The sequence below is a fragment of the Hetaerina americana genome, unplaced genomic scaffold (genome assembly GCF_022747635.1).
Source record: "Hetaerina americana unplaced genomic scaffold, ioHetAmer1.1.p SCAF_1, whole genome shotgun sequence".
Taxonomy (NCBI): domain Eukaryota; kingdom Metazoa; phylum Arthropoda; class Insecta; order Odonata; family Calopterygidae; genus Hetaerina; species Hetaerina americana.
The window spans coordinates 4,423,179-4,450,884 of record NW_027286069.1 but is presented as its reverse complement, the minus strand read 5'-3'; the positions used below and the strand labels follow the sequence as shown (position 1 = coordinate 4,450,884).

General features: G+C 39.0%; 1 protein-coding gene across 1 annotated transcript in view; it reads right to left on the bottom strand.

Moving 5' to 3' along the window:
• dysc (whirlin protein dyschronic) overlaps positions 1-27,706 on the bottom strand; it is a 209,279-nt gene that overhangs the window by 87,929 nt on the left and 93,644 nt on the right. The gene's annotated exons all lie outside the window — the stretch shown is intronic.

Here is a 27,706-nt window from a genome sequence, read left to right as displayed (position 1 = left end):
GGGCCTAGCGAAAAAAAGTAAATTAATTTAAAGTAACACCGCACCAGGAAATCAGCAAGATTTCCGTCTGGTTTCTCGGGATTGAATGTATATTGTAAATCACTTCGGACATCTTTACTTCGTATTATTACCAACAGAACTTACTAGTAGCGTGAAAAACATTAATTGCAGATAATTTTCGGCAGTGGACCTTACGATTCATGGCACTCGATTTTTCCCTCATGGAATTTCGCATTACAAAGAAGAAAAAGATTACAATTCACATCTTACGTGAGGAATAGAGCAACATACACAAATACTTATTAATATATGCAATGTGCTTCACGAACAGTTTTACAAGAGATGTTTTTTTTAACACTCTGAGGACCAAGAACTTGAGAAAATAGCTTATCGCAAAAATATTGTCGTAATAACTTGATGATTCGATTCCATAAGTCTAAAAATAGGCATTCTAAACTAACAAATAGCCGTGATCAAACTTTCAAGCGTTTGTTTACAAATTCTATTCGAATTCTAAGCTTAAGTCCTCATTTGAGTTTTATCTACGCACTGTAGTCATCTATCATTGAATTTTAATTTCTTCCCTCCCACGTTCCCTAACCTCTCTCTCCTCTTACTTCCCTGCTCCTCTGCCATCGCTCCATCCCACGAAAACTCACGTCCCACGAACATGATCATGGCCTACCTGGGTGCGCTCCCCTATGCTTCCCGCCGTTACGTAGAAACCTGACCTCTTATTATTTGTTACCCTATTCTTAGTCATAACAATGCATATTTTTTTACTAAATCCAGATATGACATCTTTAGACTGTGATTTTATTGCACTTAATGAAAAAACAGAACATTTAACTAGAAAGAGACAAAGAATATTTAAATTCCAAAATTATATTTAATTTGTTAAAAGTTTACCAAAAATACCAATTCAATTTAGATAGTCTAATTCATCACCGATCGATATTTTACGTCAAAGACCGGAAATCAATGGAACCATAAATTTTCACGTTGAATCAGATATCTTACAGCTGAAAACTGTTACAATCGTAATATTTATTTTGGATTTTATTGCTTAGCTATTTTCTTCAGTTAAACATATTTACTGTCTACGATAAAGCATGTATTTATATTTTATCTCTGTATCCCGATAAAAGTGAGAATATCTTAGCGAAATATGCTTGTAAAGACTCAATAAGAGGCAGTTGGGTCAACATTTGGAAAAAATTATCATAAATTTCCTGCAACATGCAATTTTACAAGTAGATATTAACTGATGGTAGAGAATTTTTGTAAACATCTATTTGATTTTGCATAGGAGAATTTATTATCTGAGGGAGCAAAATAAATTGCTAAAGTCTTCCGGGAAAATAATATTGTTTATGTCCTCTGGAGGAGAGGTTGGATCGATATTCTATATTAAGGGAACGATTCGTTCCCAAGGTCGAGTTTTCGATTTCCGACGGCTGAAAACCAGAGAAAAATGTATCCCACCCCCCCTCATTGGCATTGAATTTTTTAATAAACCATCCACGGTGAAAATGGAGTAATTCAACCACATCCACAGACCCCTGACTCCCGAACTACCGGAACACACTTTGATCAAAATACCCGACAACATCCACCGAGCCGAAATGGCGCACTTTCGAATGAATAGTCACAGCTTAAGAGAGCTGCTTAGTGGTGCGAATGGACACCTATGTGGATGAGATTGCCTTTTGTCCATAATAATCATCAGACGGAAATGACCAAATACGATTTGTTAATTGGACCGTGACACACAAACCTGGTATTTATTTTTCACTATAGTATTCCGTAGGAAAATGAATTATGGACTTCACTAGAGGATATCAACTTACATTTCATCCGCTCCAAATATCATGAATACTTTTCGAGGTCGATCATTTATTTCGAACGCCGACGGCATTAGAGCGTGAAACGAAAGTGCATAAACAATGATAAACAAAACTTCCAATGATAACGGAAACAGTACGTCAAGTTCTCATCCACTCTACGTAAAGAACATACAAAAAATCTCTTCTCTGAGACGAGTGATGAGCATTGAAGTTGACTCGCTAACCGCATTCCATGCATCACTGAACGATTGTGGCTTAAATTTTTCATTGGATCACTTAGCATGAATAATCCTCGAGTTCAAAGTGCTAGGTAGAGTTCTCGACTTATAATCCACACTTTCTTTACCTCTTCATTGAAAAATCTAAGCAATTGGATGATGAAGAACGTAATAAAAAGGTGATTACTTACTCCTTCCACTTACGGAAATATGAAACGAAAGCATTGAAACGTATTGCGTGTGAACTGCGTTTGTTAGCAAGGCATTTCCGCAACATGCGATGTTTAGTATGTTCTCCTATTATCATGCTTGGGACTAATGTTTGAGACAACCTGCAAATGCGTTTTTTTCAAATAAATCCAATTATACGCATTTGATGCGAAAGGTAAATGTGCAATGCAAAAAAAAAACAAATGAGGAGGCGAGTCCGTTAGCATGGCGTGGAATTGTTCTCGATTTGAATGGGAAACAACTCCTCGGAAGCACTGGAAAATATAAAAATTCAAATCCGAAATATTGCCATATATATTTTATGAAGCCATTATCGCTAGAGCAAGTTACAGTGCTTCCTTTCAGCGGGAATAAGGCCGGTCGGAAGGTAAGTGAGCAAAGGAATTTCTGCGCTGAGGTTTGAGTTAAGGAACTCTCGAATGAAGCTTTGACAGAATATTTTCACACTAGTGAGGAGATGGCACAAAATAGAGAAACGCCATCCGGTCCCAGAGAAGGAGAGCCCAGCATCCGGAATATTTATAAGTCTTTATTTCCAAAGCGATTCTTCCGAAGACACACATCAAGTCAGCAGCTAATATCCATGCGGCGAAAAAAATCAATCGAGGAAAAAACTAAATTGCATCGTAATCCTCTTCGCGCTGGTTTCTTGTGGTTCATTTCACAAGATTTATCATAAATGCCAGACAGATCGCTATTACCACACCGCTTACAGAATGCTTTCATCTAAAATGTTAAAATCAAAGCTAGAAGCAAATGAAAATTCCCGACTGACTACATTATAATTACCAGTTGTACTTATACTGAAGGTCACTCGGGCGTCATTAGTGTATATTCAACATTTCTCTGTTCTAGGTTACTATTCGCCTCACCTGAGAAGGTTTTGATTAAGAGTTTACTAATCTGAACATTTGAGTGATCTATGATCGTTCAGCGGTCGAAACGAATACTCAATTAAATCAACTATGTGGTGGTTATGACGTAGTATTGAGTTGACACCATTTTGCATCTAGGAAAATAGGCAAATCAGCAAAAGTTAACCACAATTATTAAGATTTAGTCATATCGATTGCATGATAGAATAAAGTAGAATCTTGGCATTTACTGAGTAAGTAAGAGAATAAAGGAAAATTCTTAACACTGCCTATTATGATTTGGTTGGCGTTGAATACTATAAACTCCGCGAACTACAAAGGAGAAAAGGTTCCCTACAAGTTGAATGGTTCCAGAAGTTATGCAGCGAGTGTTTTTTCTTCCTGGATCGTTTAGTAGGTGATATAATTGTACACGTATCAACATCTAAGGAACAGAGAGATTGATTTTTTTGCATTAAGGTAAAATATTGCTGACATTTTTTTTTTCACCTACAAGATTATCGTGCTGACAGACAAATGAATATGTTTTATTTAGAAACTAGATTAGCTATCACATGCGCTCATTTTCGCCAACAAACTCTTACAAATGTAGGCGATTCCAACCAAATAAAACGATTACTAATGCTATAAGAGCGTACAAATACTCACTAGAGATTGTATTTTTTCCTGAAATTTTAAAGGTATATTTTTACGTTAAAAGTTTCTCTATGCTTTTGGAGAATTTTGTGTTTAACATGGATACTCTGCATATAAAAATTATTTTATTTAACATTTAATTTTACAAATTACCCATTTTTTATTTTATGAATTAATAAAATACTAATTTGCAAAATTATATTTCTCCTTTTGATACTATTCACGACTGAAACATTTTATAAATAGTCGTGTCATTGAATTCTTAAAATATTTGCTTATGAACGGAGAAATATTGAAGATATGAATGCATTTCGCCAGCGCTAAACGAATATTAATACAAAAAGACCTTTAATAGTGCGGCGGTTCGTAGCTACTCTATTTCAAGTTTGGTGCAAACTTTGCAAAACCATTGAAGACTAAAGCGTCTGTAATCGGTTGGGTATTTATTTTGCATCCTGCCCATGTTTTATCTACGTACTTTTGTCATCATCACTTTTTCAAAGTTCACTTATTTCAAATTATAATCTCCTCTCTCAATTATAAACTTTACTTGAATTTATATGAGGTTTGTATTCAGTGGATGAAAGCTTCTGAGGCCTAAGACTGAGATTGATCCTCGCTCAATCCTCCGTAGGGAGATGAAACCTAGCGTGCAGCTCTTTATGTTAATACATTTTAGCCTGCCAATTGCGCGCCACCATCGACGCACTCAACACTTACTAAACATCGATAGATGTATTGCCATAATGTTAGCTAGTGGATTTCCGTTGCACGGTTGTTGAAATTTCTTTGTTTTCCGTGGTCTTCACCGCGCAGGGTCCTTTTGTGTCCCCCACAGGACCCGATGCGGTGGCGTCCCACAGAACGTCCCAACGCGGGCAACCACTCGGGGAAAACAGAAGGATTTTCTGATACCAGGATCTTTCTTTCTTTTTTTCCCTCCGTCCTCTCGTGTCACCTCGTTCGGGATATCTAAAAAAAACATCCCTCCTCGCCCCCCCTCGTGTGTGAACGGCGGCGATACTTACGCCCGATCGATGCTCGCGGGAGACCCCCGCGCCATTCCCCGCGGCCCACTCACATCCACGCCGGAGTCGTCGCTCGTGGGCGTGCGGTATTCCTCGCCGGCCGCGCCGCGGCCCACTCCCGCCGAGGAAGACTCATGCCCCTCGGGCGCGTTTCGAAGGGGGTGGTTCGCTGGGTGGTGGGGGGAGGGTCGCCGGTGATAGCTGTGGTGTTGCTGTTGACGTTGGGCCTAGTGCGACACCACCACGTGGTCGGAGGTTTTGTGGGGGGGGGACCGAGGCAAGGGGAGGGTGAGGTCAAAGGAGGTGCGAGAGACAGAGAGAGAGAAAGAGGTCAGCGCGTCATGACGCGCGCAAGCAGGTGGGGGGCATGGAGGGACGAGGGGATGAGCGGCGGAAGAGGACGTCTTTTTACAATCGAAGGCCGGATGTGTCGAGTTCACCTGAATCAGCGATGGGCCGAGACTCTGACCCTTTGTCGATATATCGATGGTCGATTATGGATGATCACGGTCTTGGCCTGATGAGTCCGCGTCACAAAATTGAATCATCGATTTCGATTCGTGCATCTGCCCTTCGACATAAAGCGATTGAGTAAGTAATGGAAATAACCTACTAAGATATGCGGCACATTAGAAGAAAACCGATTTCCTAAGTTCAATAAGGTCAATCTATTTTTTAAGAAGAAGATTTAAAGCCTTAAAATCTTTGAAATAGGAATCATAAAACATGGAGATGTTTAAAAAAACGTGTTAAGGAGCAGTGAAGAATGAAAGCTAGTCTGCGTGAATGATTTGTGAAATTGCATGTGGATTAAAATTATAAGACGATGATAATACCAGAGTGCTTAGAACTGTGTTTGTTTTCCCGTTAATATCAATGTTCCGTTGTACGGTATCACTATATGCCGCACATTGAAATTGTCAGTAAAGATTTAGTTTAGCTCACTTAAAAAATTTGATGAAAAAAGATTTCGATTTGAGGAAAATATGGATTAATTAATAATATAACGAACTTTTTTCAATTCGTAAAGACAAAGGGAAGACGGAATTACTAATTTTGTTGGAGCGATTTCTTGATATCTAAGTAAGCAATATGAGTTTTAAAACTCATCTATTAACCACTTATAGTACATGTAAATGTACATTTTAAAAGAATAATTTTCAACAAATAATTAATATAGTTTTTTCGGATATTTGCTTAATTTTCAAGAAAGTTTGTCAATAAGCTTACTTCGGAATGAAAGAATTGTGTTATTAAAAATATTATGGAAAGTGATAAGCATCGGGAAGAACGTGATTCAATTGGTGACATATGCCGTATTTCAAAACGTACTATGTAAATGTTTCCAATGTTTTTAATTTTATAAACTTCTCTAGTTTATAAGCTGGTATTTTGTGAAATCGATGTTAATTGTGTTTTTTGAACGTAGTCAATAATATCTAATTCTTTCACCAAATATTCCAGTGAATGAGAATATGTTAGGAAATGTATATGGATGGTGCCGGGAAAAAATAACTGTAATGATATGGGTTACACTCAGAAAATTTGGCGTGAAATAGAATAAAGATACTGACGGACTCATTAAATTTAGCAAATAGATTATTTAAAATGGAAAATTCCATACAAAAAAAGTAAAATTTCAACTCGACGTTGGATAATTTTGGCGTTGGCAGATATAAGGGCGATGGCACGCTGGGCACAGAGTGGCTTCTTAGATATCATAGCAAAAAATTTTGAAAAATAATAAAACAAAGGATATCTCCATAGCCTTAATACCTTTTTTGTTAATTTTAAGCTCTCGATGCCTTCGTTTTTCATAGGTTGGCCTTCGATTGGTTTTCCTTCGGTCCTCACACACACTCCGCGTCCCTCCGTCTCCCTCCATGGCGACAAGCACTCCCCTTTCGTCCACCCTCTCACGCTCAAATACTTCCCCCTCCCAGTCCCGCACCCGATCGACACCACCTCACCATTAAGGAACTCCCCTTCCTCACTCCCTCGCACAGAGTATCTTCCCTCATCACCCCTCAAGCGTCACCCTCGGTACGCTTTTGGGACTTTCAACCTTTTCTCCTCCCCTAACTTCATCCGCTTTCATTTTTCTCCCTCTCTCCGTTTCCCTATACACTTGCCCTTCAAAAACAACCGCCAAAGCACGCGCACCACGCGGTAATCTACGCAATCGACAACCGAATTCCGCAGGCCGATCAAACGATCACTCAAGCGGAGAGTGCTTTTCTCCTCGAAACTGCCAGATTATACGTGTTTTTTTATAAATAGCGTAGTCATTATTGAAGAAAACGGTAGAGTGTCCTAGAAATGGATGGTGATGAAACGTTGCTGATAGAAAAGAAATTGAACAGGCTCGAGGGCGTTAACCAGATTTTTTCCAAACGAAGAGTTTTAATTTAAAAAAAGGGTGTCTTCCAGAAAAATGACTACCATATAAGGATTATATTGCACCGATGACAACGTTAATAGAGCCAAAACTGACATCCAACACGTCGTAGTTGCCCCAATATGAATGAAAGAATGTTGTGTTCGTCGCTTTTCCTTTCCTTTTATCAAAGTGAATGGGAATCCACATAATCCATCACGACCACAACACACCGACATACTACTATCGAAGGCTTCCATCAACCGAACGAATACGACGTAGAAAGTTGGTGATGCATTTGAAAATATACAATTATTTTCGAATACGGAGTATCAATTACAGTTTTTCAAAATAAAATTTTCGACATATTTGTGAAACAATTCTTTCCAATGAAATGGTAATAAAAAATCTATCGAAGACAATGTTCATTACCTCATTTTATTATTCACTCGTTTGCATATATGGGATTAAAATTTGTCATCATGAGCCATGAATTTTTGAACAACTGGAGATAAATATCTTTTCTAATAAATACTGTGAAAAATACATCAAACTTCACGAGTAAAAATGCACGCATCCTGCTTCAAAGTCTCAAGGAGAACAGACCGCATTTTATGTATACATAGACATCGAGTAAAATATTATTGGTCGGCTATAGTGTTTTCTAGGTGGAGAGAGGGAGAGAGAAAAAACACGAAATTTGGGGAGTTCCAAGGGGGCTGCACATTCGCGAGAGTGGTGGAGAAGCGGAAGATACGGAGGGAGTGATGGAAATAAAGAGTTTTGTCGGAGAAGCAGTGAAAATTCTTTTACGCCAAAGGCTCAGTTTACAGGAAGGTGAAATGTTAGACAAAAAATGACACGACAAAATGCCAAACATACGAACGCATTAATGGTGACTATTGTGTGAGGTTGAATTCTTACGATTGGTTCGTTTAGAGTGTCCATATTTAACTGGCTTTTAAATCACTTATATTTCCAGCAAACTCAGAGACAAGACGATCGTCATAAAAAATTACTCTTGCATTGAAATCTAATTCAGAATTATAAAAAAACGACAAATTCAAATGTAGTACTAAAGCTAAACTTTCGTATTCGATAGAAATATCAAATGTCTTCTTCGAATTATCTCAGCGTTGGATTATAGAGTTATTTTTATTTTAATGATTTTAATTTAAAATGATTCTCTGATCTCACGACAATCACAGCGATTGAGGATATCAAGACAGAACTCAATGGGCTATTTTTTCCGGTATTTTGTTACTCAAGAAAAATATACAATATTCATCGTTCATTTCATGAGCTTATTTCCAATGTCTCTAGGCAAACGTTTTGTCTTCCCTAACCTTTTGGACACCCTAAAGTGCGTCTTGCTACTTTGGTCACTGACCATGCCAACAGATTTTAATGCGTTTGTGCGTGCGAGTGGCCGTGTAATTCGGCCGTGTCCTCAACGGCGAGGAGACGAACGGCACTTTCCTCCTCATCTCGAGTGTTTTGCACGCGCGCGCGAGGGTCTGCAGGCTCACCTCCTTCCAAGGTGAACGTGGACCTCATGACTTAATGTGGGATGATGCTCCGCCGTTGCCAATTCTCCCACACTCACGAGAGGGTGTGTGTGCGTGTGAGGCCCAGGCTGAGCACACGCACTCGCGCTTGACCACGCGACCCCGCACATTTTCCGAGGGCTTCGTCTTTATATTTTATCCCTGATGATATTTCACGGAGGGTATATTGTCCCAGCGGGAAATCGCAAGAAAAATACGATCTTCGGACTAGAAGGCACCATTTTTCCTGACATACTTCAAAATATTTTCGTCACACTTTCTGCAATTACAACCCACATGAAATAAGTAAAGTTTTCTAAAAAGAGTGATCGAAAATGGTCATAAAATTGAATTATCCTTCTTAATTATCCGTGTTTACGGTCGAGGAAAACCAGTGTTTCCAGTTTGGCGTGTTGCGATGTTCGAGGGCTGAGGTTTTATGGATCTTTTGAATCTGGATTGAAAGAGGAGATTTTAAGAATTGTTCTAAGTAGTAGGTTTTTTTTAATAGGGTACAATTTTGAGATTCAGGTAAAAGATGTTTCACTGCTTCGAATGGGTGGCGTTGTACATTTATCCATGGTCCAAACAAACCTTTCCTAACTGCGTGCGTGAGGGAATGAATTAAGAAAATCGTGGACGTAGAAATTATCATCGATAGATATGATCATTGCTCAATTTGATTTTTGCGCATTCTATAGATTATCTCAGACCATTTTCAAAGGGATAAATTAAGTCAAAATATTATAAAGTTTATTCGCTTCTCCCATGGGAAGAAACAAAAGAAATCATAATTGAAAGATTCAAGCAAATTCAGGAAACTATAAATAATGAATGATAATTGAACATTTTACAGAGTCACTGAATAAAGTAATAAGGATTAATAGAAAGAGCTTTCTAATCCTTAAATAATGAAAACTTAAAAAATGATATGCTTTGTAATTCTCGGGACGTTGACACAAGCACTAACGGATTTCGGATATCAAGTGGAATCGGACTAATAGCTTTTTGAGAGGCTGAAGTTACAGTTCTAAAAACAGTAACTATCTTAGATAATGTAACTCCTCGATTTACTTTGGTCATTCCCTCACATATTATTTGGTGCTCCGGCGTGGAGGGGAGCCAAGAACGACTTTGTAAAACACAAATTGACTAGACGTATCCACCTTCACTGCCACTTGGATCTAATACCTAGGGTATGGACTTCACAACACATGAAGGTTTCAAATGTAAAAGAACGGATATGCCAACGTAAGGTATTCCAGACCCACTTCCAACTGTGCTCGCGTTTTGATTTAATTACCCTTTTTATTTCTTTGCTCTGTGTGCGGACATTGCTTCAAGGGTCGAAATTTTACTTTAGTAAAGTAAGTTTTATTCATTCGTCATCTATTGATCGGCAGAGATTTGAAAAAATTGTCTGTTATCTGCACTATGAAAATATCTTCGCTAATTTATTTCCGAATCTTTGACTAAACCTGAGTTTACCTGAAATACTGAATCTGTTTTTTCCAGTTAATTTAACTGGCCAGAAATTAAAACGAACTAATCGCAGTTTATGTTAATTTTCATTAGCGGAATAATATATATTACCTGACAAAGATAACGGTTGCTCAAAGATTATCATTCCTGGAAGGATGAAATTCAAATTTCGAAACTAATTGGTGTAAATATCTGATACTTTAATAATGTCGATACCATATTGTTTCGTAATTGCTGCTGATAGTTTAAATATGAAACCATATGCGGTTATAATAGCTGAGTTTTTGAGCTAATTAAATCATTAAACTATATCAGAAAACAAAAGAAACGGAAGAGAACAAATAATTAAATGGTCAACAATAGGGACTGTTGACCATATATAACTAGATGAAATGATATAACTCCAACTAAAAATATTATAACTTAAACATATAACATATTTCATTAGGCGACTGTTAAAAGATGAACATCCCGTTCACTAATTATCAATGGAATATATTTAACAAGTTAGCTTTCGGTTCACCACACATAATACAGCATTAAAATACTAAACACAAATTTAAAAACTAGACTTAAACTGTATAAATATACTTAAAATAAACAAATAAATAAAAATATATCTGCAAAACTAATAAAAATATTCTTCTGCCTACCTATTAATTTATGACATAATTTCAGTATTTAGCAATACTTTATAGGAATTTTTGGTAATGGAAACACTACGTGCTAGACTAAGTTAAACTCAGCTTGATTCTGACCTATTATAGATTAATTGAAGGTAAAATACCATCAATGATACATAGGGGTTTACTGAACAATCTACATTTTCTAAACAGAATTAACTTCCACTCTATAATTTAGGCATCTACATCAAATTAGAGTTCGGGCACTAACAAGCCTTCTAAGCATCTTACTTTGTTTAATTTTGACAAATACTATACCGATAAGTAAAACAAGCACAGGAGACAAATATTACTCTACAAAATTTCAACAGGTTGGGCTCTAAGCAACTCTTAAATTCAGGAAAATGGTCTGAAAATACTGTACTGGCAAAAACCGTTCTTTTGTTGAAAAAGTTACGGTTTGTCGCTTTTGGTGCCCCTCCAGTCCTTCTGCATCTATTAACGCGAGAAATACACTAATTTTAACAAATGTATAAATAATGGTAGTTATTACAAAAATTCTATCAAATTAATTCAGAATTGCTTTTAACTATGAAATAAAAACGCATGCGTTTACATGGAATCAGGAAAAATTACGTTGAACTATGGTGTGATAATTTTAACCTAAAGATAAAAAAAAATACTCAAGGAATCCAATGGAAGACGGCTTAAGTACCTAATTATCAGCATACTTTACAATGATAAAAGTTATTAGAGATTCGTCAGTAGCGCAGTACAAATTTATATTAAACAAACCTATAATAAACCTGTAAAAGGAATTTTCATATACTCAGAATGTAAGAGAACCACAAGACACAACGGAGAAAAAAAGTAAGTTAGAAATCCTCAAAGGGAGAGGAGAAAGTGAACATTAGAAAGAGGAAACTATTGAACAAGAGGTCAACCAAACCTGTACATAGATATCGTCAAAAACAAAGTACGAATAGAGTAATTGAAGAGGGGAAAGCAAGGAAATTTCATGCATCATAATCAAACTGGCAGTCAATACAATCAACGCCTCACATAGAGTACGTGGGAACGACAAAAACTTTAGGTTCTCAAGTCTACGGAAAGAGGAACAAAGAATTTACACAAGATTTGAAATAATGAACGACCAGGGGCATTCTGGGAAGGTTTTAAAGAGAGGTCGAAGGGGCGGGCGAGGGACGCCCTCGTGCAAGGATTGACGGATTTGTGTGCGGTGTGAACTTGAGAAACCTTTATCAGTCGATGCAATTTATTTTCCGAGAATGTATCCGCAACACACGACTTATTTCCAAGCCTTTTTCGCAATTTGAGCGTTCGCGGCATGTTTCCCCAGTCTTGTAATGATTGAATGGAGCAGTTAAACATTATGTAATTCTTACAGTTTGTCTGCGGGAAACAATTGCCTTTCGATACACTGAATGTTTATAAATTTGAAGTTTCATTTCGAAAGAACTCTATGACTCACAATTCATTTTTTCGTTCGGACAATATTCCTCTGAAAAATGCATTAGCTTTGTTGAAACCCCCTGAAGATTAGTCACCGTGTTATTATTTAAACTAGTATCCATGCCTGCCAATATTACACTCATTGAAAGCCAGTTAATTCAAATGCAAGCCCCGAAATGGGTAATTGTATTTTCTTCGGAGATTTTAGTAAATCGTACGTACGTGTTAAAGTTTCACCACATGTAAAATCTAAAAGTTTATATCATGAAGTGAAAAGTTCAAAATGACATGGACGATGTCCATCTTATATTATAAATGTGGCAACTTAAACGAAGCCTCATGTCATCAGGATATCATCACTCACAATAGACATTAACTGCCATAGCCATAACAGAGAATAATATTCGATACAACCCCTTAAATAATGAGCAAAATTCACACGGAGAATGGTAGTGAGATTTTTAAATGCTTTTTGGAACATCGTCCGGTGTTTTGCAGAGACGCAAGGATTGCGTAGGCAGCAAATGCCGAACTACAAACCTCGTGACCGACTGCACCCACCGTGGAGGAGACATGAACCCATTTCGAGCGTTCTGGTTTGGACTGCACGGCCATTTAAGCTCTTGAGCGCCGTTCAAAACGTTTCGTGGGCGAGTCAAGAGAGTCGAGGTGCTTCTAACGAGGACGCCCTTTCTACTTTTTCCCTGGTGAACACGCCAACGCTTCCTTCCAGGTGGCGTTGGTGTTCTAGGATCGGAAAGGAGGTTTCTTTAGAAAGCATGAATCATCACGCCAAAACCAACTCGGTGGAAGCAGAAAACGTTTCAGATAATCTATTATGAAACGACGAACTATTCAGACAAACATAGTTTTTAAGTTAGAGCTAATGATTTCTCGTAATTTCTCCGATCGATTAATCAGAGAAATTCATAGTATCGACACGCAACAAATAGATAGTCGAACCCTGAATTCGGTGCATATTGGCATCTATTATGGGATATTAAATAGCGAAAGTCAGTCCTGAGAGATTAAATGTTATGATCAAATCCTTCCACACGCTGAAAAGCAAAATTCTCTCGCAGTCAGCTGACATATACGGGCGAGTCGCATGATGAAGGAGCTACGGGCACGGTCCTATTTTGGACATGAAGGCTGAAGTACAGTGGCGTGAATTATTTACGGTTAAGGAGATAGGACAAATTGCCTGGCGATATATTTATCCAGAATTATAGTTATTATTGTCCATTAAGCTTTCCCTGAAAATTATCCAATATTTGAATAATAAATTCGATATTGTACAAGGATATTGACATGCTAGAGTAATGATGAATTTTAACATTATACCCTGTTGAAAGTGGGTTCATAGGTTAATTATCCGATTCCTATACTGTACTAGTCACTACATATGTTTCTTGCGGATGTAAATGTTACTAAATATTTCTTATCTGAAGTTTTCGCAGTGATTGTGTTTGGAAATAGTCCACCATCGCAGTCAATTGAATTTTTATAACACAATGATTTAAATGCTTACATATTTTTAATTAATTTGCCTGCAAATGGTTTCCTATTAACACTTAATACTACTTGTAGTCTAACTGTCAAAGGTAAGATTTAAATGATACCGTGAAACTATTAGGCACAACATGTAGGAGTTTGAATTTAATTCTAAGCGTAAATGTAAGCCTTAATTATTGAAATCATCCTTCCTATCTACTTTATTTTTCCTTTCTCTAAAAGTTAATACTAGCAAAAATTATTTTTTTAAAAATTGTTACCAAAGTTCAACGCCAAAATATTCTGTCTTGATGACTTCATCCCCATCTCTTACTAGCGTCAGCTATTATTAAGATAAATTTCAATGTTTTATAGCTGAAATCATTTTTGCGTTGTCGCTTACTGTTTCATTGCAGATTAAGAATGCATCAACGGCGACTACGACGCTAGGGCCATCTGGAGAAAGCGGATCTGCTCCACCCGGATGAGGTTAGGCAAGAAAACCTCACCGCCGTCCCAAAATTCCCATAAATCATGCCTACACTCACTCGGAAACACACGAGTGTACTTGTGGTCCGGTAAATGCGTTCCGTTAGCCTTGGGGAGATGGTGGGAGGGAGCGACGTGTGTGACTAATTCCCTCCCCGCGCGCGGAGCTCTTGACGAAGCCGTGACTCATGACTCCGATCTGACAAATTGCCCCAGGCATGCCCCCAAAAGCGGTTCAGGTCATTCTACCCCGACTCCTTTCCAAGCCTCGCGGCCTCTCTCCCATCCCCGGGTACTTCCTGACACACCCTTCGAGAACACACCAGGCGGAAGAGAGAAAGCCCATTCGCATTTCGAGAGATTTTCTTCGCGAGGGTGAACGTCTTCTTCGCGACGCGCGCGTTGATTACGTGTCGCGTTTCGTACGGGAGTCGAGAAAGAGAGCGGACCTCACAGAGGAGGTATGCGGGCCTCGCTCGTCGACCAGCTCGGTCTCGGCTTCTTCCACTCTCCACGAAGTGTTCTTCGAGAACGCTGGAAGGGCGAGACGTCTCCTAATCATCCCCAATGAATATGCTCACCATTGAACGCCAATTCACGTCAATCTAATTCAGATGTCGCCCATGAGTATTTGCAGAAACGTTTTCCGAAAAGTTTTTCACCTAATTGTATCAGCCAAACTAGTTGACCCGTGAAATTCTCGTAACTTTATTTGACCACAGACCATGATCATACACTCAAGCCTTTTAGGAAAACGAATCAGCGCTTAAGATATGGCAAATAATTCAGTTCTTCAATCTATTCATTTCACATTAATTAAATTTAAAAATTCTTTAACAGCCAGTTTTTAAAATCAATGTTAACATAGGAATCGTACTGGTTAGTATTCTCTGTGTTGATCAGATGAATTTGTAATTTTGACAGCTTGCGAAAATCTATTCTTTCCTAGAGATCGTGAGTTTGATTAATTTGGCGTGCGCGCAAAATTGCGGCGGATACATTTAATTACATTCAGTTGTTTGTAGTTCAGCGAGAAATTTTCTCTGCCCGTGAGGGATCATATTCTAATTGAAATGCCACTAAGACTAATGTATTGAATGCGAAAAAATCGTAATTACAAAGTTTTAATGCACATTGATTGGAACAAGCGAATGATTTCTGAGTAACAATTGAATAAAGCACAAGTTTCAGCTTAAAGTAAGCCATCGTCCATAGTTTTCAGTTGTTGTTCGTTCTATTTTTTTCCTAACTCCTCCAAAAAAACCTGAAATTTCGATTCACCAGAAGGTTTAGATATTTCTGTATATTAGAGAATATTATGGCATCAAAATCTTCTTGCGGTCGTGTTTGGTGATGGCGTAAAAAGAAGAAAAGCCACACGCAATATTTGTATTCTGAGAAATGGCGGACTTCTAAGTGCTCTTTTGTATTTCACGAAAATGCTGTAATATTTCACTCAAGCGTAAAGATGGGAAAACTAAATCCTCCAGCCATCACGTAGTTAGGTACGCCACGAAGTCAAAGTATGTTAAAAGAACACATTTGAGCATTTTTAGCGAGGTATTTGTGATAGAGGTTTCGAACATCAAATTTTCGCTTCTCAATCGTCCTTATTGGACACATCATTGGATGTGCGAAACAATATTTAGTGCCTGTTCGGGGTTTCAGGATAGAGGACGATAAATTACATTGCTATTTATATCCTCCACCGTTTTCCTAAATTTAAACAAAAAAAGTGTGACTCAGTCATCCATGAAATATTATCGTTTGGTTCTAAAACCTAGACCCTTTCAAGCCTCTGACGATTTCCTGACGCAAGTGGTATCTTTGAAAAAGTCGAAGATTACAAGATTATTATAATATTGTACGACAAATGGCGTATCTCCTCCAACCCTAATATAATTCCAAATACTTATTTATTATGAATTCTTCACTCCAATTTTTTACACAGCATACTTCTTTTAAAATGAGGAGGTGTTACACTTTCAGGAGGTTTTCATTTCCCGACCAACATGTGTGGAGTCGTCCCATTTAGAAATGATGACAACGAATTCAACGTTAAACGAATGCTCTCGGGTTGAATCCCCGGTTTGGGTTATAGTCCATGTGGCTTCAAATTTAAAGCGATGAAGATACTGTGATGTGGAAGAATCCGATGAAAGACTCAATACAAATGAAGTTCGTAATCTGCTTGAAATTTTGCCATACATACTTCTGCTTTCCATCCTGAAGGGAAAACGGTAAAGTCACAACGTCTGGTAACTGCTCGCTCATGTGAACTGACGATTGAGCACACTTAAATGTAAAGAGTTTACCGTAGTAAATAAAAAAAACTTCCTCGACACCTCTGCGTCAGTGTTTTCATTTAGGAGTGCCAACGCATTAAATATTATGCTTGAGGACATATGCTTTCGGTTAACATGGATTCTACGGCGCTCATCCCTTGGTGATAGGTGCAAGTGGTGGAAGAGCGTGAAGACAACATTTCGCGTGGTGACTGCAATGCCTTTGGAAGTCGCATGCAGAGATTCGTAGTGACCAAGAGGAGTTGAGTCCATGGAGTCCGTACAAATGAGAAGGAAATGTAAGCCAAGAAGTTCAAATGTGTCTTGGATGTGAAGTCAAATTCAGTTGCATGATATCGTGGAAGTGAGTTAGCATTGAGGTCTGACAGGGTGCAGATGGAGTCAGAGTCGAGGTACGTAAAGAGATGAGATACCAAGGCAAAAGAGAAAGTGCATTTCCAGTAAGTTTCTACATTCAAAATATCCAAGATAGAGGAAGTAACTAGAGAAGCGTTACACATGCACATAAATTTGGCTGACAAGGTACTACACAAGTAAACACATTGACCATAAAATATATATTCATACATTAAACAATTATTTCAAAATTTTAATGCGAAGAATGACTTAGATAGTTTACAGGATGGGATATTTTATACACAAGAGATTTATAAGGAAAAATTAATTACATCAATGCCAGAGTTAAAAAAAATTTAATTTTATCTTTCTTTATCCAATTATTTAGCGCTCGCACGTGAGAACACACCCGCCAGGTTACAACAAGGTATTTGTTGTTTGGATTTTTTTAAAGGGGAACACTTTAAAGTATGAAAATGTACGCGACCTTATTTCTTGGGTTAGAATTAGATGAAGTCCAGGAGTGGATCTATTCATTAATTTCCTCTTCTTTTTTTCCGATCTGCAAACAGGAGTAGCGAGGGGATTCAGCGTCTAATGCGTCGTCCCCTACCCCCATTCGATTGGGTGAGGGAGGTGGAAACGCGGCGGGGGGCGCGGGAGAGGGGGGGTGCAAGGAGTGGCGTGCGGCTGATATCAATCCCCTCGTTCGGAATCGCGCACGTCTCCTCGGGAAAAACCTCCGGGAGCCCTGCTCCCGCGTGCCCCGAATGATGCATTCACGTCGTCATGATCGCCTTCCTTTCTGCCGCCGAGCACTGGTGAGACACACTCATCTTTTCTCTCACTCCCTCCCTATTTTCGTCCCGGCGATGTGGGAGTGGCTCGGCGGAGAAAAAGGCGCTAATAAAGTCGGAGGGCGGAGGAGACGATAGCAACGGAGCGGGGACGAACGGCATACCGTTAGCGATGTCACCTGAGGGGGCGGATATAGGGACACAAAGCCTCGAGAAAGAATGGGCCGACGTCGGCCGGCAAGTGACCGCCACCCCCCTCCATCCTCTCTGTCCCCGTCGATCGCTCCTCTTCATCGTCCTTCACCATCGATTCCTTCGGCACTTGATCTCATTCTCCTCTTCTTACTGTACAACTGATCACCCCGTAACGGGGTTGGTGGCGGGCACTTTCATTGCGGGGACGCACTTCGCCTTGGTTGCAGAGAATTCTGATGGTGCTAGGGCATATATATATATATATATATATATATATATATATATATATATATATATATATATATATATATATATATATATATACATACATATGATTTCGCCGAAGTAACACAGAAGTGTTGAATGACAAACTTTGACAGCAACAAACAATATAAGAACACATAAAAAGATCACTCACACGTTATTTATTGATCATTTCGAAGGAATTCAGCTCCGTCTTCGGAAGAAATAGAAGTAATGACTCCGTTACTTGTGTCATGTCACTTATTACTTGTCATGTCATTACTTCTATTTCTTCCGATGAAGACGGAGCTGAATTCCATCGAAATGATGAAGAAATAACGTGTGAGTGATTTTTTATGTGTTCTTATATTGTTTGTTGCTGCCCGAGTTTGTTATATATATATATATATATATATATATATATATACGCACACATATATGATGTAGAAGCACTTGCGAGAGTAGTAAAACAATTGGACGGAACATTAGAACACAAAAATATGAATAGAAAACACGTTAAAGGACACTGACATTCCACATAATCTATGTATATATATATATATATATATATATATATATATATATATATACATATATATATATACATATTTATTTATATATCGATGATGTAGAGGCACTAAAGATAGCAAAATAACACTTGGACGGCACAATGTACTACAAAAATATACATGCATAGAAAGCAATTTAAAGGGCACTAACATTTAAGACGGTTTGAGCCTTCGGCCTTTTCTTACGCCTTCTTCATAGGGCTTAAGAGAAGGTCAAAAGCTCAAACTATCTTAATTGTTAGTGTCTTTTAACGTGTTTTCTCTGTATATATATTTATGTGTTCCATTGTGCCGTCCAAGTATAAAATACCATGTAAATATATATATATGTATATAAGTATATAAATGTATATATGTATATGCATATATATATATATATATATATATATATATATATATATATATATATATATATATATACATACACACACACACACTGACGGCTGCACCAAATGTATCTCTGCTCCATTCTCACATTCCCAATCCTCACTTTCCTGGCTTTACTGTCTGCGTTAAATTATATAAATGACAAATTCTATCACATTCCTCCAACATTATAGCTGCAGAGTTTTTGAGTTATTAGGAAAGACATTTGTTTCAAGGGCCACTTAAGCATTTTGAAATACTCTTTTCTATCTTGGACGCATTAAATGGCACACTCAGGGCCCAGAATATAGTTATTTTGTTTGACAGTTTCCTCAGCGTAGACATATAGAGTATGCAAATCACCATGAAGCATGCCAACTCGTTCTGGGAATGTAAGTGAATCTTTGCGGAGGACAATCCTGCCCCAGTTTCATGAAAAATGTGCCAAGTCTGAGGAAGAATGCCTCTTCTAATGGATGAAGAGTTCTCGGGTTCCCACTGGGAAGCAGCCCTGGCCAGCACCGTCATTTCTAAGCCTTACGTAGTTCTCCAGTTGAAGTAGCTCGTATCAATACTTCAGTTTGAAGACGCCGGATTTAGCCGCTGAAACGTTGATGGTGACAAAAACCCGGTTAGAGTCCGAGAAATCTTAATCTAGGGTATTCACCATGGAAACCTGAGACTCTTCTTGCTTTCCTTAATCTCTAAAAATTTTTTCAACAAAATGTATTGCGAAATTTCTGTGTATTTCAAGTTACCTCTTCAAGTGTTACGATGATCGTCCCATTCCCACCTAAGAACTACGCCCTGGGAATTCCAGGAGGCCAGGCCTCTAGTCGCGTGAGGAGTGAAGCAACGGCATATGAGTTTTCCTCAACATTATCCCATGAAACTCGGATAAAGAAAAACTTGAGGTAGACCCTAATACGCAGTATTACTGTCGGCGATTTAAAGCGATGATTCTCCGAACTCGCCCTTAACTCTTGCGCTTATAAAGGACTAATGGACGCGGGAGTTCGCCGTTATGCGGCGAATCGCCGAAGTGATGTAGACGGCGGAAGACGCTCCTCACCGACGGAGAAAACTGTTACGCCGACCAGCCAAGGTTTCTTAACCCCTTTGCCTCACTCTCCCCACTATCCCCTCCCCCTCCCGGTGCCTCCCTATCCCGCCCCCTTTCTCTTCCCTCTTTTCCCTCCCCCCTCCTTGCTGACACATGCAACAACGACCTCTTGGTCAAAAGGTTAAGGACCGCCGTCAAAGGATGCTGATGACCCTTCGCCGCCGCAATAACCCATACTACAGTTCTCCCGTTCCCCCCTGCCCCCCCACCTCTTCACAGGACGCCCTCCTCCCCCTTCCAATCGTCCCCCTCTTCCTTCTCTTCCATCTCCCTTCCCACCCAATCATCACAGTTCGCTTCTCGCTTTGCTACTTCCGATTTCCCCCGCATCGCGTCGCACACCGCCCCACCCGCTCCACACACTAGTAGTAGTATTCAGGGGAGGCGACCGACTGCTGAGGTCATTTGCGCCATAGAGGATGGACAGGAAAGGATGAAGGGTGGAGAGAAACCCGGCGTCGGCATTAGCCTTCTCTTTACGAATGACGCCAAGGGGTCCGCAGCTTAACGTCCCATCCGACGGACGGCGTACTCACTCAAAGTGCCCTCCACAAAGCACCTCAAGTAGGGATCGAGATACCTCTGCAAAATATTCAACACCGCCGGGATTTGAACCAGGGCCCTATGGGTGGGAAGCCAATGCGTTAGCTCCCGCACCATGTCGATCCCCCTCCACACACTTCTTCCCTCGCCTGCTCTCGGAAAAAACATTCCGTTCTTAATCCATCCATTAACAAAACTGCAGCCTCGGAACCCTCTAGAATATAGATTCCGATAATTTCTCAGGCCAGGTCCATTCGGAATGAAAGAAGCATCCTCCTCACATTTCATTACTGCCATTACTTACTTTTAATATTTTTTTCGTAAAGTCATTGGTACAACAGTTGGATTGCATTGAATTGTGCTGACACAATCAATCTGAGGAGTCATAACGGAAAACTTCAGAACTCGCAGGGATAATGGTATCCTGATGGATATAATGAGATTTTTGGAGCCCAAATGAAGTAACAGCGTATGATGGATCTAGACAATTGTTATATTTATTAGCTAAGAAATATTAGTGGCGAAAATATATTAAAGTTCTCCTTCGCATTTGTCTTGCCGACGAATTATTCTAGATGAAAATAATTTCAATTTTAAACTAGACACATCTTTAATTCATAAGGGCAATATTTTCTCTGATTGTTTACTAATGCCAATGTAATATACAACTTATTGCATATCACATTAGCAATACTAAAAGATGCAATAAATACTATTACGGAAAGGCAATAAATATCGCAAGATATGCATATTTCCTCTAAACCGTTGCATACCCGTCTGATTCGCCACAACCTATCTAAGGACGTACCATCGATTGGAAGTCTGATTATTTTTGACGAGATGACAGGAGAAAGTCACACTGTCTTCACACCGTGTGGCAAGAGAGGGAGGCCCTGTCTTATGCCCTTTGCCCCACTCACCCATCATTCGCTCCCCGCATTCATCCGAAGAACAGAAAATAAAAACAAATAACTCCCCTTCGAAGTCTGACGAGATATCCACAGGCCTGGAAGTCCGAACCCGTATATGAAATTCGAAAGCTGGTGCCATCACTCAACGTTTCCACCCACAATGTTACTAAGTCAAAGTTATATTAGTACTATTAGCAAGGGGCAGTTTCACCGTGTGGAAAGATCCAATTCCAAAATTCCCAAAAGTACCATGGATTATGTTTTTGCCAAAGTAATAAGAAACATAGTTTTTAGAGATAGTAACATTTCTCCGAGAGTTGCAAGTTCAACCTGCCCGTCCGCATTTGGTCATCCTCCAGATAGGGATCTTAGAGTCCACTCTACTCCGTGTCCTTGCCGGGACACCCTTTATGGACTGAACGGGGACTTTCACGCGGAGCTTTCTTCCGCTCTTCCCGCCCACTGCGCGAGGGTGGGCGGAGAGAGGGTGCACCTTTCACCGGGCCCAGGAGCCAGACGCCACCTCCCCTCCCCCATCCTCTTCACCCTTTCCGCATCCCGACACCTTGGATCATTAAGTAAAACTTTCCCCCGAACGCGCCGTCGACGAAGGGAGGCTTATGGAGTTCTCACGGAGGGTCCGGAAAGGGCGTCAGAATGTCTGGGCCCACGGGGAGGGGAAAAGGAGTTTGGGGCCTCGTGTGGGAGGAGAATAGCGAGGTTAAAGGTGAGGGGGGTCTTTTAGTGGTTAAGGAGAGGGACGAGAACCGACGAGCCTCTCCGAGAGGTGGCAAATTGAACTTTCTATCTTCAAATTACCCCAAAACTCCTTGATCACTACCAGTTTCTAAGTGCGGGTTCCAATACATTTTTGAATGATTAATCTTCGAGGCCTGTTTTTGAGAGCATGGAACGATAAATCCTTTTTATTTTAAGGCGAATGGGGTTGATTAAGTTAATCACGGTGAAGTGAGCTGTCCGACAAACTGTTCGTAATGGATAGGTGTTAATGTTTAAACATCGCGCATTAGGCTGTTGCTGCTACTTATTCTTGTAGTCCCCTTGCATGGAAAGTTCTACGAAAGTTGAGAAAATTGATCGATATCCAAAGCTTACGGAGAAAATTTTTCTCCAACAAAAAAGTAGCTGAATATAATTGATAGTAATTGAACCACGTATCTCGTGTACAACATTTAGCACTGGAATTCCCCTAACAATCAGACTAAATTAAGATTGAACATGAAATGCTTTAGTGACATCAAATTTTCACCTTCATTTCTATCCTTTCGCTTTTTGTCCAAAATTTGACCATTAAACCCGTTGACTCAGACGAATTTAATGAGAAATTAATGGCATTCTACGGCTTCAGAATTGACAAATTTTACACACCGCTGAATGATTCCCCTTTATTTGAATTTCTCAAAGCCCAAAAATTCTCTCCCTTCCTAATCTTCATTTATTGTGCCTACTAATTGTAACCAAAATATCGTATTGGCCACAGCACACAAAATAGGGAGTTTTTACACCCGCTGTCACTTACAGCGAAATGGTTTAACTTTCATTGGCTCAAGTCCCAGTCATACAGGACCTTTCATTCATCTTTCATCCATCACGTGTGAATTTTATGATAATTAGCGTTTATAGTATTTATCTCCTTGACTGAAGTTGAAAAACGACTCACGACCTCATTCAAATCAACGCTTTTTCCTTGAAAGCTAGATTCGATGAATCATTTTGGTCATAAATTTACTCAGTGATAAATTGATTTAGGATCATTTTACATTATTAGGACCAAAAATGTTTCTTTATTAAAATATATTAGCAAAAGGAAAACATTCTTATTGCATAACATTGTAAATTAGAAATGTATCTGTAGCGCCACAACGATATCCATATTAATAAAAAAAGAAAAATAATTACTTTTTGTATCCTCAATTCATGACGGGAACCATTATGGGAGCACTCGTACCTCCTTGATTAAAGTAAAATTTACTGTGCAATAGATGAGAAGCATACATTTAATTATATAGAAAAAGTTTTGAAATAGAGTATTTAAAATAAAAATAAGCAAATTTTAGGACACAATCTTAGTGGCATATGAAAACATTGATGCTTTTAATGTTTTTAATAATTGAGGGACATACCAAGCCATCAAGAGACGCATTAATTTATAATTTAATACAAACTTCCAATTGCGAATCAGAGCTTGGACTGTTACGTGAAATGTAACGAACTTACTTCACTTTTACTTCCCTCCGATCTAGGAAAACTTCCGAGCCCTCACTTATGATATAGTGAGGAAGAACTCACCAACCTTCACTGTACATCTTATTAAGTTTACACTTGTTCAGACTTTAATTTATCAAACCAAAAATTGTCGACGGAGATTTGAGAAACTTCTCGCGGATGCTGATTATTAAACGGATCTTCCGCTTTAAAGTCAGAGAGATCTCTTTTCCTGTTTACGCCGTCTGAAATACTGTTGCGCACAACTCTCAATCAACGCGTCGCATACCTGGCGTTATTTTTGCCTCTCGTGTCATGGCTCCCTTTCAATCTGTTCCCCCCCCCCCTTCTCTCTCTCTCTCTCTCATGATCCCTCGCCATTGGCATCGCACTTCTTCCTCCGACGCGTCTTTTCATCCCCCACGCCAGAGACTCGTCAATCACCCCCAAATCCCTCTCGTGCACCCCACAACGCTAAGTATTCTCTCCTCGAAATGAAACCCCGATGCTCTGGATAATAAAACCCTACTCATAAGTCGAAGAACTGAAGGACAGCGTAAGGAACCTCGTCACTAAAATCATGAGCACTCATTCTAACAAATAGAAATTAGGTTACTGATAGAAAATATGCTAGGTGAAGGTATTACGAAAATATTAATAAAGATTTCGATATGGAGAGTCCATTCTTCCATCTAATCCATCGTCAAATATATTCAATGAAAATATAATTACATTTGATGCTAAATAATAGAAAAAGAACTAGATGATGAAAATCGATTTAGTGAGTGTAGAAAGATATGCGCAACTGTGAGAGAAACGTACGGAATAAGACTTTTATCCTAGACGAAAAACCCCACTGCAGGAAAACATCCACAAATGAAGGGGAGTGTGAAAATCCTGCGGAAACCTACAGATAGATAATGCTAATGTTATATTTTTACTATTAAAAAAATAAAAATAAAGAAATGCACGAAAAATAACAAAAGAAGAAATGATATATACATATAAATATGGAGAAAATTAATGAAAATAAAATTACAGATTACAGTAACTTTAGTATCAGTAGTAGATGCCAGATTAGTAGCTTTGTACTGATCTGATATCTAGTCATGGAGGCAACAGGATGACTGTAAGTTAGTGGCTTTAAAATTTTGGGCATGGAGAAGAATTGAAGATTTAATCTGGGTAAAGAGAAAGAAAATCGATTAATTTTAAATTTGGTGGGTTACGAGGGTTGAATTGCTGCGGGAAATTCGAAAAAAAACAGAGAAAGCGGGTGGAGAAAGATTTGAAAATTAGCTGTGATGTTTTCAACTGTGATAGAAGGGAGGGTAGATAAATATATAGATATTCGTCTATATTTTGGTGCGAGATTGGGACTATGGAGTCTCTTCTACCACCTAAGCCCTAGATTAATGGATATTAAGTCAGTGGAGAAAGGAAAGAATTGTCCTTTCAGACATCATTAAGGCGGTTAGAAGTTATGGAGAACCGGAGAAGGAAACAATACAGAGAGCACCAGATGATATACTCACGAGACGTATAAGATAATTATCGTTAGAAACCGCACATAACCCATCTTTAACAGGTAGAACACCTTGAATTCACAAAACTGGGATAGCCGACAGAAAACTTTACCAAAATTAACGTAATATATGAGAACAAATTCAGAATTAGAATACAGGGGGAAAGAGTAGAAACCCTGAGAATAAACAGAGAAGGAATGCGCCTATTTGAGACAAGTGACTTAATCCGTATGGCTAACGTTTCCTCGGGAGTAGGCAACGTGAATACGACGTCCGATACATTCTCTTCCATTATTTAAATAGTCCAGTAACTCCAATGGAAAGCCTGAAGACGATTGTTTCCTTAAATTTCAGTGGAAAGTAAGCACCTAGCGTCTCTCACAACTGTCCATAGGCCGTAATTATTTTACGATGGAATGAGAAAAACACGGGGAAAAGCGAATCTACGATGCAGAATCCGCCGAATGAATATTCTTTAACCAATATTGTATGTTATCAGGATTTATACTCTCAACACAGCATTCAACTCGAAGGTCAGTGAGGTCGGTATCAGTATCATTCCTAATAGTAAATCTCTACGGTGTGTTACATTCGTACACATTGATAGAAAAGCCTTTTCTTGGACTGCATTCGGTTCCTGAGGATGAATGAGGCTCTGGATAAGTCAACCAGATTGGAAGAAGCGAACACGAGCCCTTGCTCTTTGGCCGAACATGCGTGCACTCGCACGAAGGGTAGAAGAGATAGATTTGTAAAACGTCATTATGATAAACTTAGTAGCGCATCCAAAATATTAGAGCAGCTAGGCTGGGAATCACTCACGGAGCGAAGGTTAAATTACAGATTGAAGTTCTTGTATGAATTGGAAGGACGTCTCTTTAGCAGTGATGTTGAAAATGTATTATTACCCCCATCGTACTACGGTAGGAGATATCATGTTAATAAAAATTAAAGAAATTAAGAGTAAAATAGATAGATATAGGATGTAATTTTTTTCCAAGAAAGATAAGGGATCAGAATAATAATATCCGATTACGGTCGGGGTAAAAATATTCGGGTCAAAATTAGTCTGATGTGTATTCACCCCCTGCCACAAACCCTGGCGGTGGCTTGCTGGGTACTAAAATATGTATCTATGTCTAACGGAGTGAGGGTGGTGTTTTTTTCTGATAATTAAGATTGGATCTTTGTCACAATAGAGACAACGTCGACATCGCCGCCGGGAGCATCTTTCATCCCCCTCATGAAGAACGATAAATCCCTCCACTGCACTTGGAATAGCATACTTCTGGCCTCTATCAAAATTATATAACATAATAATACCTTAAAATTCCTCAAATGGAGGTTTTAGACTTCGTTGAAGAATTCATGCCTATCGATCTATCCCTCAAGGACAGTCCATGTCAAAAGATTTACTCTATGTGCGACTATAAGAACAAGGTATATCTGCAAAATTTATGATTGATGATGATTTCAGCTTGAGTGCTTTTGATTGAAATTTGAAATGTATGGGTCTCATACACATACTGTACGATTAATTCAAGTAGCCAAATCTGATTGATACTATATTGCAGTACGTAAATCAATGACCTGACCGATCATCTCTCTGATAGAAAATTCACGAGTTCATCTTGGTAAGTTAACTTTCCCTCCTCAGAGTTGAAAATACGTTTTTTTTAAAGTGATCCAACTTTGGTTAGACTAGGATATGGCAAATTATGTACAAACTCTTTGCTACTTCTTTGGCAGTCGAGCCATTGTGTCAGTTCAATCGAAGACTGGTTCATCACAGTCACTCATTTGTAATAACGACCGATACTGCTCGGTTTGCGATGTATATCCCGTCCCAACATTTGAGTAAGAGTTTGAGGTTACATTATAGTGGGCAACTTCGTTTTGTGATGTGACGTTGGTGAAATGTAGTTCAAGACATCTCTCTCGAATAAAACCAACATGATTTACGCTCTAGGTCAGTGGTACATGAATGATAATCGCGCTCAAAAATATATTCAACCAGTTTCTAATTTTTGTCGGTGAAAAAGATTTTCTCTATGTTTTTATACACTGAAATCTTTCATAATATCCACTGAAAAAATCTCGCTTGTCATAGGAATTCCATGAACTTGGTAGCAAATGCTATTTACATGTATCCCCAGCCCAAAATTTACGAGGCAACCGAATTTGCCAGATAAACTCATTAAACTCCTTAAGCCCTTCCCTCGTGCACATTTGCAGCTGACTAATC